This window comes from Furipterus horrens, unplaced genomic scaffold (assembly GCF_987537825.1).
Source record: "Furipterus horrens unplaced genomic scaffold, mFurHor1.1.pri manual_scaffold_1, whole genome shotgun sequence".
NCBI lineage: Eukaryota > Metazoa > Chordata > Mammalia > Chiroptera > Furipteridae > Furipterus > Furipterus horrens.
Window position 1 is genome coordinate 121,112,233 of NW_028327171.1, and position 10,400 is coordinate 121,122,632.

A 10,400-nucleotide genomic window follows, 5' to 3' on the forward strand; every position below is an offset into this window, starting at 1 on the left:
ATCACGCAAAGCTGACCCATGGTGGAACTGACATGATAGGCTGTTCTCTGGCTTGCACTGGCCCTTTGAGAAAAAGCATGCTCACACAATATTAGTCACTTCTGGAAGGGCCGCAGGTTAATGGATCACTTCAGGGCTCTGAAGGCCGGCACCAGGATGCAGGCCTCGTGTGACCAGCTGCCCCCTTATGCGCACAGCGTTTGCTTCACTGACAATTTTGGAAGTCGCTCTGTTCATTTTGATACACTCTCACACACGATCCTCCAGGAACCCATTTGTTCCATACACTCTATCCAGGCCCCCTACACCAGAAACCCACCTGTAGCCTGACACCTTAGCTTGTCCCCAGCCCCCTAGAGCCAAAGCTCTTCCCAGAGGAAAACCCATGGAAGCACACATGCGATCACATGTGTATGTGTACCTGTGTGCACACACAGGTCTTTCAACCACACATATCTGTGCACACATGAGACTTTCTTGCATGCAAGACACACACTAAGCAGTACATGCTAGGAAAGGAGTCTGAATCTGGGAAGCACGATTGGAGGGAAACAGTACGGCCAGAGAGAGCTGACACTTCCTTGCTGCCCATTTGTCCCAACCTCAGAAGTCAACCTTCATTCCCACCACTGCCCCCATGCACCCTGGGCCAGCCAAACAGACTTGAACTCATCCAGGCCTTTGTTCATGCAGTTGCCCTTGCCTGGAGTACCTGTCTGTCTTCTCAAGGCATAATCATCACCTTCTCTGTGAAGCAAGAGCTAGAGCTAATCAGAACTCCAGTGGTAAGGAGAGCCTGGGGCATGTTGCTGTAATGAATAATCTCTAAATCATAACAGATTTTGACAGGAGCTGGGGTTCTGCTCCACACAGTCATGCAGGGACCCAAGGTGCCTGCAGCATCACCATCTTGCATCTTCACCATCTATGACAGTCCCATTGGCTGTGGCAGGGGAAGAGAGATGCCAGAATGTCCCGCCTCAAGCTAGAGGAAGATTGTCAGCTGCATTCACATTGCGTGGGTCAGAATTAGCCACATGGTGCCACCTAATTGCTGGGGGACAAGGAAGCATAGTCTTCTGCATTTGTATTCATTTCCTGTTGCTATTGTAACATATTAACACTAACATAATGGTTTAAAACATCACATTTATTCTTTTACAACTCTGGAAGTCAGAAGTCCAAAATGAAACTCAGGGGCTGAAATCAAGCTGTCAGAAGGGCTAGCTCCTTTCGAAGGCTCACGGGCACCTGCATTCCTGGCTGATGGCCCCTATCCTCGATCTTCAATACCAGCAGAATAATATCTTCTCTCTTCTCTGAACTCCTTCCTTCTTCTTAGAAGAATCCTTGCATCTACCTGGAAATTCAGGATAATTTCCCATCTTGAAATGTTTCACTTAATCACATCATGTAAGGTAACAGTCACAGACTTGGGGTAGCAGGCACGACCATCTTTAGGGGCCATCATTCTGCCTGCCACAGTGTTCCAGAAACAAGACCTAGGACATGGGGTTTTAGGGACACACAGCTTGGCCTCCCCCTTCAGCTCTGCCCTCTGTGCCGTCATTGCCCACAAGGCCCCTCTCCAGCAACAGGTGAGCTCTCAGAGGGCAGATACCGGCCAGGAGCATCTGTTCCCAGCAGGCTCCTGGCACACAGCAGGGGCTGACGAAGTGTGCAGGAAGGGAGGGAGAAAGGAAAATATGAATGAACTTGGCAAGATCAAGAGGTGTGTGAGGAGAGAAAAAGTAGGCGGATATTAATGAATCTCGAGCAATGACATCACACGCAGCCAATCGGGGAAGTGAATTTTGCTATACTGGGGGGTTCAGCATGAGCACTTCATGCCCAGACATGGAGGAATGGTGAGAAATGACGAGTGGGAGAAGTTAGAAAGAAAGGGCAGGAGGAAGCAGGAGGCAGAAGGCGCTAGACAGAGCCAGGCACTGTGCTAGGCCCTTGACAGAGGGCTGGCAGTAGGTCTCCCCAGCAACCCCACAGGCAGTGCAATGTAGATGAGGGGACTGAGACTCCGGAAAGACAGATCCCTGATCCAAATTCACACAGCTAAACAGTGGCTGTGCAGGAATTTACAGCCGTGTTTGGCTGCTTCTAAAGCCAGCTGCCATCCCAGGACACCTAGCTCCACGCCAAGTTTTGCCACACTTTTAGTGGGTTGTGTCCCCACCTCTTAAATGTCTCAGGGGACTGGGACTGAGGAAGGGGTTGAAATGAAGGGGTTGGGAGGGATGATCTCCAAGTTTCCTTGCAACCCCAACCTCCTTGTGTTCTTGGGCAGATCTAGTTTATCAAGACAGACTCCCTATAGGGGTTGGGGGTCTGAAGTTCTTCTGACACACGGTTCCTTTTATGTTGCCAAGAGACAATCCAGGGCAGGGAGGAGAGGCCCAGAGCAGAGATGACTCCATGCTCCAAAAATGAGACTCGCAGCAGCCCACAGGATTGTGCAAGCTGCCCGCAAGGCTGCCAGGCAGCCCCGGCCTGCAGGAGGGCTGTTTACACTCCCGTAGGGTGAGCTTCCAGTGGACTCCACTGCATGCACAGATCTGGGGGCTGCCAGGAACTCTGTGTGAAGATGATAGGATGGGCCTCACCAGGCCCTTCATCTCAGACGCCAGACCCTATCACTCCACTCACTCACTCACTCACTCACTCATTCATTCATTTATTCATTCATTTATATTATTGTTTTATTCCCTCATTCATTCTCTGAGTGTTTGTCAGGCATTGTGCAAGGCACTGGGGATATGGATGTAAACAAGACATCATCCTGATGAGTCTCCAGGACCGAAAACCTTGAAGAACAGTGAGATACTAAATATAGACGAGAATTCTTCCAGCGGGGTTAGTGTAGTGGTAAAGGTATATATCTGGAGTTCAGGGAAAACAGAGCAGGGGACTGTGGTGTTTTTCTATGGAAAGTATTTCATTCTAGTTTAAAAAATCAAAACAAGATAACTCTGTACTCAATGACCTTAAAATTTTTTTGCATAAATGTGGATATCTGAGAATGTCACACTTAAAGTTTTCTTCATATCCCACTTGAGGGCTGGCCAGGAAAATCCACCTCAGTCATTTTCAGAACTCCCTGCCCCTTAGAGCCATGCAAAGGGCCTGAGCTTTGCACACTGTTCCAGGTCCAGTGGAAGGATCCCCCAGAGATACCCATCCTTCCAGGGGGCTTATTTTTTATTGTTCAATAGCTACTGAGTTGCCAGGTTGGCTCAGGACACTGGGGTGTGGCTGTGCTTTGACTGTAGTTCCCCTGAACAGTGTGACCTTTAGGAAATCATGCCATGTCCTGGGGTGCTGTTGTGGAGGGCGGTCCAAGTCCCACCTCTGGGGCTCGGGAACCCTTCTAAGGAGTCAGGACGCTTCCCCTTCTTTCTCGCAACCCTGTCCCCACCCCACCCTTTTTTTATGAGACTTCCTGCCTATTTTCTTTCTTGATATTCCTTTTCCACAAAGGACAGGTGCCTTTAAGCAGCTTCTGGTTAGGTTCTACAAATACTCCAGGACTAAAGAGTAGCCAGGGGTCTGGCTACAAATCTGGGACATTGAGAGGGAAAATGCAAGGGAGAAAATACTTAAACACATTTTAATAAATTCTCTGTCTTACACGGTTATCTGTCTACTTTTATTTGTAATTTCTTTAGGAAATATAAATATTTCTAGAAGTGAAGCTAAAAGATCAGCACATTTTATTTACTTACTATTTTATTTTATTTGTAAATTTTATTTTTCCATTAATGTTCCATATTATTTTGTATTAGTTTTAGGTGTAGAGCATAGTGGTTAGACAATGATATATTTTACAAAGTGTTCCCCCAGGTATTTCCAGTATCCACATAGTTATTACAGTATTATTGATTATATTCCCTAGGCTGTACTTTTCATCCTGATAACTATTTTGTAACTACCTGTTTGTACTTCTTAATTCCTTTGACTTTTCATCCGATCACCTATCTATGAGTCTGTTTCAATTTTGTTTATTTATATTGTTCTTTAGATTCCACATATAAGTGAAATCATATACTTTTGCCTTTCTCTGACTGATATATTTTACTTAGCATAATTCCCTCTAGGTCCATCTATGATGTCACAAATGGTAAGATTTTATTCCTTTTTATGGCTAATATTCCATTGTATATATGTACCACAGCTTTTTTATTCACTTGTCTGTTGAAAAATATGGAATACTTCCTGAATTTGTGTGTCGTCCTTCCACGAGGTCATGCCCATCTCTGTAGCATTCCTCAATATAGCATGTGCTGCTGAAGCAAGTACAGAGTAGCACATTTAAAAAAATAGTTTTCAAGTTGCATTTCCAAAGTTTCCACCAACTTACTCTCTCACCAGCAGTGTGTGAAGCAATACTATGCTTTATTTTTTAATTTTTTAATCTCTGACAATTTTATAAACTAAGGGATTTTATTATTCAATATTTTTGCCTTTGGTTATTCATGTTGCTCATTTATTTTAGAAGTATATTATTTTCAATGCTCTTTTTAAAAACAAAATGTGCTGGGGAAGTGTGGGTGGACAGACCCTAGGGGTGCTTTACATTTTGCTGAAGTCACTTCTTATGTCCTTGCAGATGTCTTTCCTCACCTAGGGCATCATCCTCACATTGGCTGACTGGAATTTTCCAATTGGTGCTTCTAGACCCTACACACATCTCCCCACCTCCAGAAACCTTCTGTGCCCTCCCGAGGGAGTGTGGCGCCCTATTCCCATGATCTGTCTGAGAGCCTGATTGATATTTGGCCTCTTACATGAACCATCCCATGGCAGGTGTCGGGGCAGGCCTATGTTTGGTGGGCCTTGCTGAGCCCCGGCTTCCTCCATAGCAGATAGGATCAGACCTGTCATTTGGGGTTGGGATGGGCATGAGACAAGATCAAGTCTGGAAAGTGCCCAGCAAGCGCTTGGCATTCGGTACTTGCTCAGTGGATTTTAGCTATTATATTGTTATTATTACTATTATTCTTCTCCTCCTCTCTCTCTGGAAGGCAAGGGTGTGGCTTTTATCTTTGTATCTCTGGTTTCTGGCGCAGAATGTCAAAGTAAATCAATCAAACTGGTTATTGAGTAAGCATTTCTCTGCCCTTGGCACCAGTCTCCCATCTGCAAGACTGGGATGTAGCACCATCTCCTCTGGCAGGCAGCTGATTGGATGACTCAATACCCATTCCCTGGCCCCAACATTCCCCACCCACCCCTGTCTGCCCCTTGCTGGAAGCTGGAGAAGTACATTCAGGTATTTGTTTTCCCAGCATCCCTTGCTGCCAGGAGTGGCCACATGACCCACAGCTGAACAATGAGGCACCAACAAAGAAGCTCCTGGGAGACCCTCTTCTTTCTGGATGTAGTGAGGCAGCCACCTAGCCACTGTGTTGTGACAAGTGGGCCCACGTGCTAAGGACAACGAGTAGAGAGCTGGAAAGAGCCCAATCCTTGTTGTCATCACCAGCATCATCCTAGGAAGAATGGAACCAGCAACCACCCATTTCCCAAGGTTCTTATTATGTAAGAAACATAAATCTTCAGTTGTTTAAGTTACAGTAAGTTGAATTTGCTGTTAAGTGAAGCCAAATGCATTTCTGATTCCTATGAGCTTGCTTTAAGATGCTCATCAAATATTTCATCCTGTCCCTGCCTTTTCTCCACTAATTCCTTCTTTCCCTTTCAAAGGAAAAGCCAAGGAACCTAGAAACACACTGCATGTCTGAGAAATGGACCCAGTGCTACGGGAACCACTGGTCTCTATAAGTTAAACTTTTCTCTCCTTCTCTTCTCCATTGAGGGACTAGGAGTCACAGTCAACCTGAATGCTGAGAAAATAGGAGCAAGCCCCAGAAGGCTGCAGAACAGACCCAGGGGGCTGCCAAGGAGAGGGCACACAGGGTCACCACCTTGGGACCACTGGGCACTCAGGGCTCACTGCCTGTGAGGGCCCACCCTGCTCTCTGCTGCCAAAAGAAGGGCCTGCCAGGTGTCAATGACCAAGGAAGGCATGGTGCGGCCTGTCTTTGACTCATCCAGACTCCCCCATCTCCTTTCAGAGAATGAAAAGCCTGCCCTTTCTAAGCCCTAGGAACTCATGTTTACTGAGTTATCTCCTGCGTGTCAGGTTCTTTTCATCTTCATGAGAGCCCTTTGATACAGGACTTCGCATCCCCATTTGTAAAGGAGGAAACTGAAGGACAGAGAGGCCATCTAGCTCTCCAAGGTCACACTGCTAGAAAGAGGGGAAATCTGGGTTCCCTCCCAGAGATAACAACCCTGCGATGTAATATGTTGTTTCAGGGGAGATTTTATTCGTTGTCTCCCATACAGGCCCTATTCATTTCCAACTGAGCGTCTTTGTCTCGGCTGTGCCTGCCTCCTCCCCAGGATACCCTCCCTGCTCTCTTGGCAGCTGGTTCCAGACTTAGCCTCCCTCCCTCCCTCATCATAAGTCACTATTGCTTGTTTAGAGCACATGGCTGTATTTTGCAACAGCCTTAACAGAGAGGTGTCTTCATCCCTGCTTGCCAGGTGAGTAAACTGAGCCTCAGAAAGGCAGTTGCCGACCTCCGTCACATAGCCAGTGAAGGAGCAGCTGGGACACACGGCTAGCCTGCCTTCCGCACTGTCCTCAGAAGGCTGAGGAGAGGCCGCGGGCTTGTATTCAAGTGAAGGTCAGGCCTCCCAAACACTTGGTCTCACCCCTTCTCTCCTCCCCCAGGCTCGGCCCTGCAAATTGGCTTTGACCTTCCATGCCCTTGCCTTTGAGCTTCCCCCCATTCAGTGTGAAACACAAAGGGAGAAAGAGGACTTGGAGCGGGAAAGGCCCCTCCCAGCCAGGCCCAGGGCCACGCCCCCTGCAGGCGCAGGAGGCCTCCAGGGGCTGTTTGCACAGTTGGGCTGCTTGCTGGCACCCCACCTCCAGGAGAATGGCACCACGAGGTCATCTGTTTACTCTGGGATTAGCGGCTCCCAGCGGGAGCTCTTTTCCTCTGAGATGAAAAGAAAGCAGACAATCTGTCAGGTAAACAGGCGACATTGTTCCCAAAGATGTCAGGGCCCCTCTGTGGGCTGGCCACAGAGGTCGGAGCTCCCTGGCAGGGAGAGAGCTTACTCAGGAGAGAGGGCTGAATGCAGGTCTGTTGCGTTAAAGCGGGACAGAAGGGGTCCCACAATTCCCGACTCTCCTTCTCAGCCCTCTTTGCACTCAGAGCCCTGCCTCTGCAGGAGAGGGTCTCTTGATGAGTCCAATAAGCAAGATATGGAGCCAAATGTCACAGATGGGGAAACTGAGGCTGGCAGCAGCTTCCTCAGGCAGCACAGAAGTTAGCCCCTGGGATTCCAGGAGGTGGTGACTGAAAGGAAACCAGGATCCTGGAGACAAGAGAGTTGATGAAGCCTGATTTCTACTCTCAAGGTGCCTCTAAGAGGTGGGGCACTTGAGAACCATCACCATCCCCACCAACAAACTATTCAGTTGTATTGATTCTTACAATACTTAAATAGCAAGGGCAGAAGGACTGGTCATGGCTGTGCCTGGTCCCTTCAACAGTCATGTGACAAGGTACCAACCTTGGAAGAATGGAACAAAGTGCAGAGGCTTCGCTCATGAGCACGTGTGTTCCAGACAGCTCTGCTCCCAGTTTGCTAAGTCACTGGTGCTTTCGGGGCTGCAGTTTTCTTGGTTAGCAAACAAGACGAAAGATGCTCTCTATGGAGGGAAGCAGGGAAGTCAGGAGGAGTGGGTGGAGCAAGTGAACAGCCCTTCTGGGGAGGAGGTGGCTGCCTGAATCCCATGCCCGCCTCTGATTCCCAAGGGGCCATGAGATGGAGGGAGTGGGCACCCTGAGCCTAGTGATGCTGCCCAGCCAGGGCTCTGTCATGGGAGAAAAGCACTGTGCTGAGGTGGCAAGGCTGTAGGCCTGTGGTCGTGCTGACCAGGTCCAGCTCCCAGCCTTGTCACTTACCAGATGCCTGACCTTGGACAAGTGACTCAGGCTCTGAAGCTGTGACATGGCACCCACAAGGCCTCCCTGCCTGGGGCTCATGCACAGAGGAATCCTGAGTGGGCAGAAGCTGGGATTGTTTTCCCTTCTGCTACCACCGCCACTCTGAGATCCTGTCCCCCCTCCAGCCTCCCTCACTTTTGCACCCTTTGTCACTGGCCTCTCCTGGGTGAAGACTGGTCCCCTTGCCCCCTAAGTGCCTGCAGGAGATGGAGTCGGAAGCTCAGAAAAATCGAATTACTCTCCCAAGGTACAGGAGGGGCCAAAAGAAGGCTGGCTGGAAAAAGGCTCCAAACCCTCGGATGGAGCAGGCATCGACCAAGTACAAAGCTGCTTCCTCACTGAGCCCCAGCATTGCCTGGACATTGGCTTCATTACTCAAGGGCAGCAATGCACCAGACACGTGCGCAAACCCCCATTCCCAGCTAGGCCCCAGCTCTCGAGTGACTTAAAGCCTAATACTCATCATCAGGAAAATGGAGGCCAAATGTTCCAACCCTTTTATTTCAGCCTGATGACATGGTCAGAGAGGGGGTGACAGTACCAAGCTCAGCCCCTCCTCTGAGACTTCCCCAGACTGAATGAGAACAAGCTCATCCCTCCTCACCCCAAACAATGAAGCCCCCAGCTGGGCTGTATATGGGCTATGTGGCTCTGGGCAAGTTGCCTTCTCTGTGGCGCATCTCACCAAATAGAAGATGGGGATAGCCCTGGCCAGTGTGGCTCAGTTGGTTGGAGCACCATCCTATAACAAAATGTTGTGAGTTCAATTCTGGTCAGGGCACATGCCTAGGTTGTGGGTTTGAGCCTCAGTTCAAGCATGTATGATCCCTAGACCTATGGCAGGCAACCATTCAATGCTTTTCTCTTGTATCAATGTTTTGCTCTTTCCTTTTCTCTCTGAAAGCAGTGAAAAAATATCCTCGGGTGAGGATAAAAAAAGAAAAAGAAAATGGAGATAAAGAATTCCTGCTGCATAGTTTTTTTGTGAAGATTAAATAATATTATATACAAGTGCCTGGCAAACAATAGTAGCTTCATAAATATTTGTAGTGTTGGAATCCCCCTCATATCCACTTCTCTTGCTCTTCCCCCTTTCCTATAAAGCTTCCCAGACTTCCAAGGAGGTGCCGGTGTTGTTCCAGGCAAAACTATGAGAATAATAATGACAATAGTAAACATTCACTGAGAACTTTCTCTGAGCCAAGTTCTGTGCTCAGAGCAGTTTTATCCCCACTTTAGAGGAGGCATAGAGAGGTTAGAGCACCAGCACCAGGCCTCCAGCTAGGAAGTAGGAGGGTGAGGATTTGAACCCAGGTCAAGAGTCCTGAGCTGTGTCCTCTAAGGTAATAATAGTTATACTCACGACTGCATGCCGGACCCATTACCCAGAAATGTTGCATGCTAAACAGTATTGTCCCCTCTGCAGGGAGGAAAAATGGGCTAAAAAAGAATCAATATCCAGCCAGCACCCTGGGCTTAGTCACATGAGGAGGTTTGCTTGGTCACAGATTCAGGCTGCTTGCTGGTGGGGAGAAGACCCACACTCCCACATGCTACTGGCCATCCTTCCTGACCACTGCCATCCTCCCATCCCATAGAGCTGTCACCACACCACACCCCAAGACACCCCACCTCCTGCTGATGACAGGACCAGCCTGACAGCCCTCACCCAGTGATAGACCCTTGACAGTTCCATTCCATTTCTGGGCACTCACAGACTCTGCAGGGGTGCCTGCAATGAGGAAAGAGAGCCAGTTGAGGCTCCCAGGGACTGCCTGGTTGTGGAGATAGGAAAGGAGCGTGAGGCAGTTCCCTCAAGCTCAGAACAATGGGTGGCAGACATGGTGGGTGGGAGGCCTGGGTGCATTCCCCCAAATGCCCATCAACCTCCCCTTCCTGCAACTTGTTCCTGGAAGCAGGGTCACAGCCACCTTCCGAAGACCCCAGTTTTTCGGGAATCCTAGTATTTGGGGAGAGACTCAGAGATGCAGGCACTAGAGGAGTTTTCCTGGGCAACTGAAACATACCTGGCCCCAGAGATATGCTGCAAACTCCCCTCATTCCTCACTCTACTTTTCATTTTAAGGTTGCCCAGCTATTTTCAATTGGATTCAACTGGATAAATGCAGTCTAATTGTCTGTCCATGACATGCTTCTTCCTGGCCCATCCTGCCACCTTGGTTCTCACCACATTATGAGACAGCTAATTCCATGAATCCAACATCCCTAATTTCTAAAGTGTGCTTCATTTAACCAGATACCTGACTGTCTTCCTGAAGCTGCTACCTGTCAGCCAGGTGCTGATCAGCCAAGTAACATTTCCCCCATGCATATGGCCAGTGAGGATGGGCTCTGGTC

General features: G+C 48.7%; 1 non-coding gene across 1 annotated transcript; it reads right to left on the minus strand.

Moving 5' to 3' along the window:
- Positions 1-4,209: 4,209 nt before the first annotated feature.
- Positions 4,210-4,311, minus strand: LOC150021847 (U6 spliceosomal RNA). The gene has a single exon (XR_016513541.1). It is a non-coding gene; the product is annotated as a U6 spliceosomal RNA (small nuclear RNA).
- Between the last annotated feature and the right edge of the window lie 6,089 nt (positions 4,312-10,400).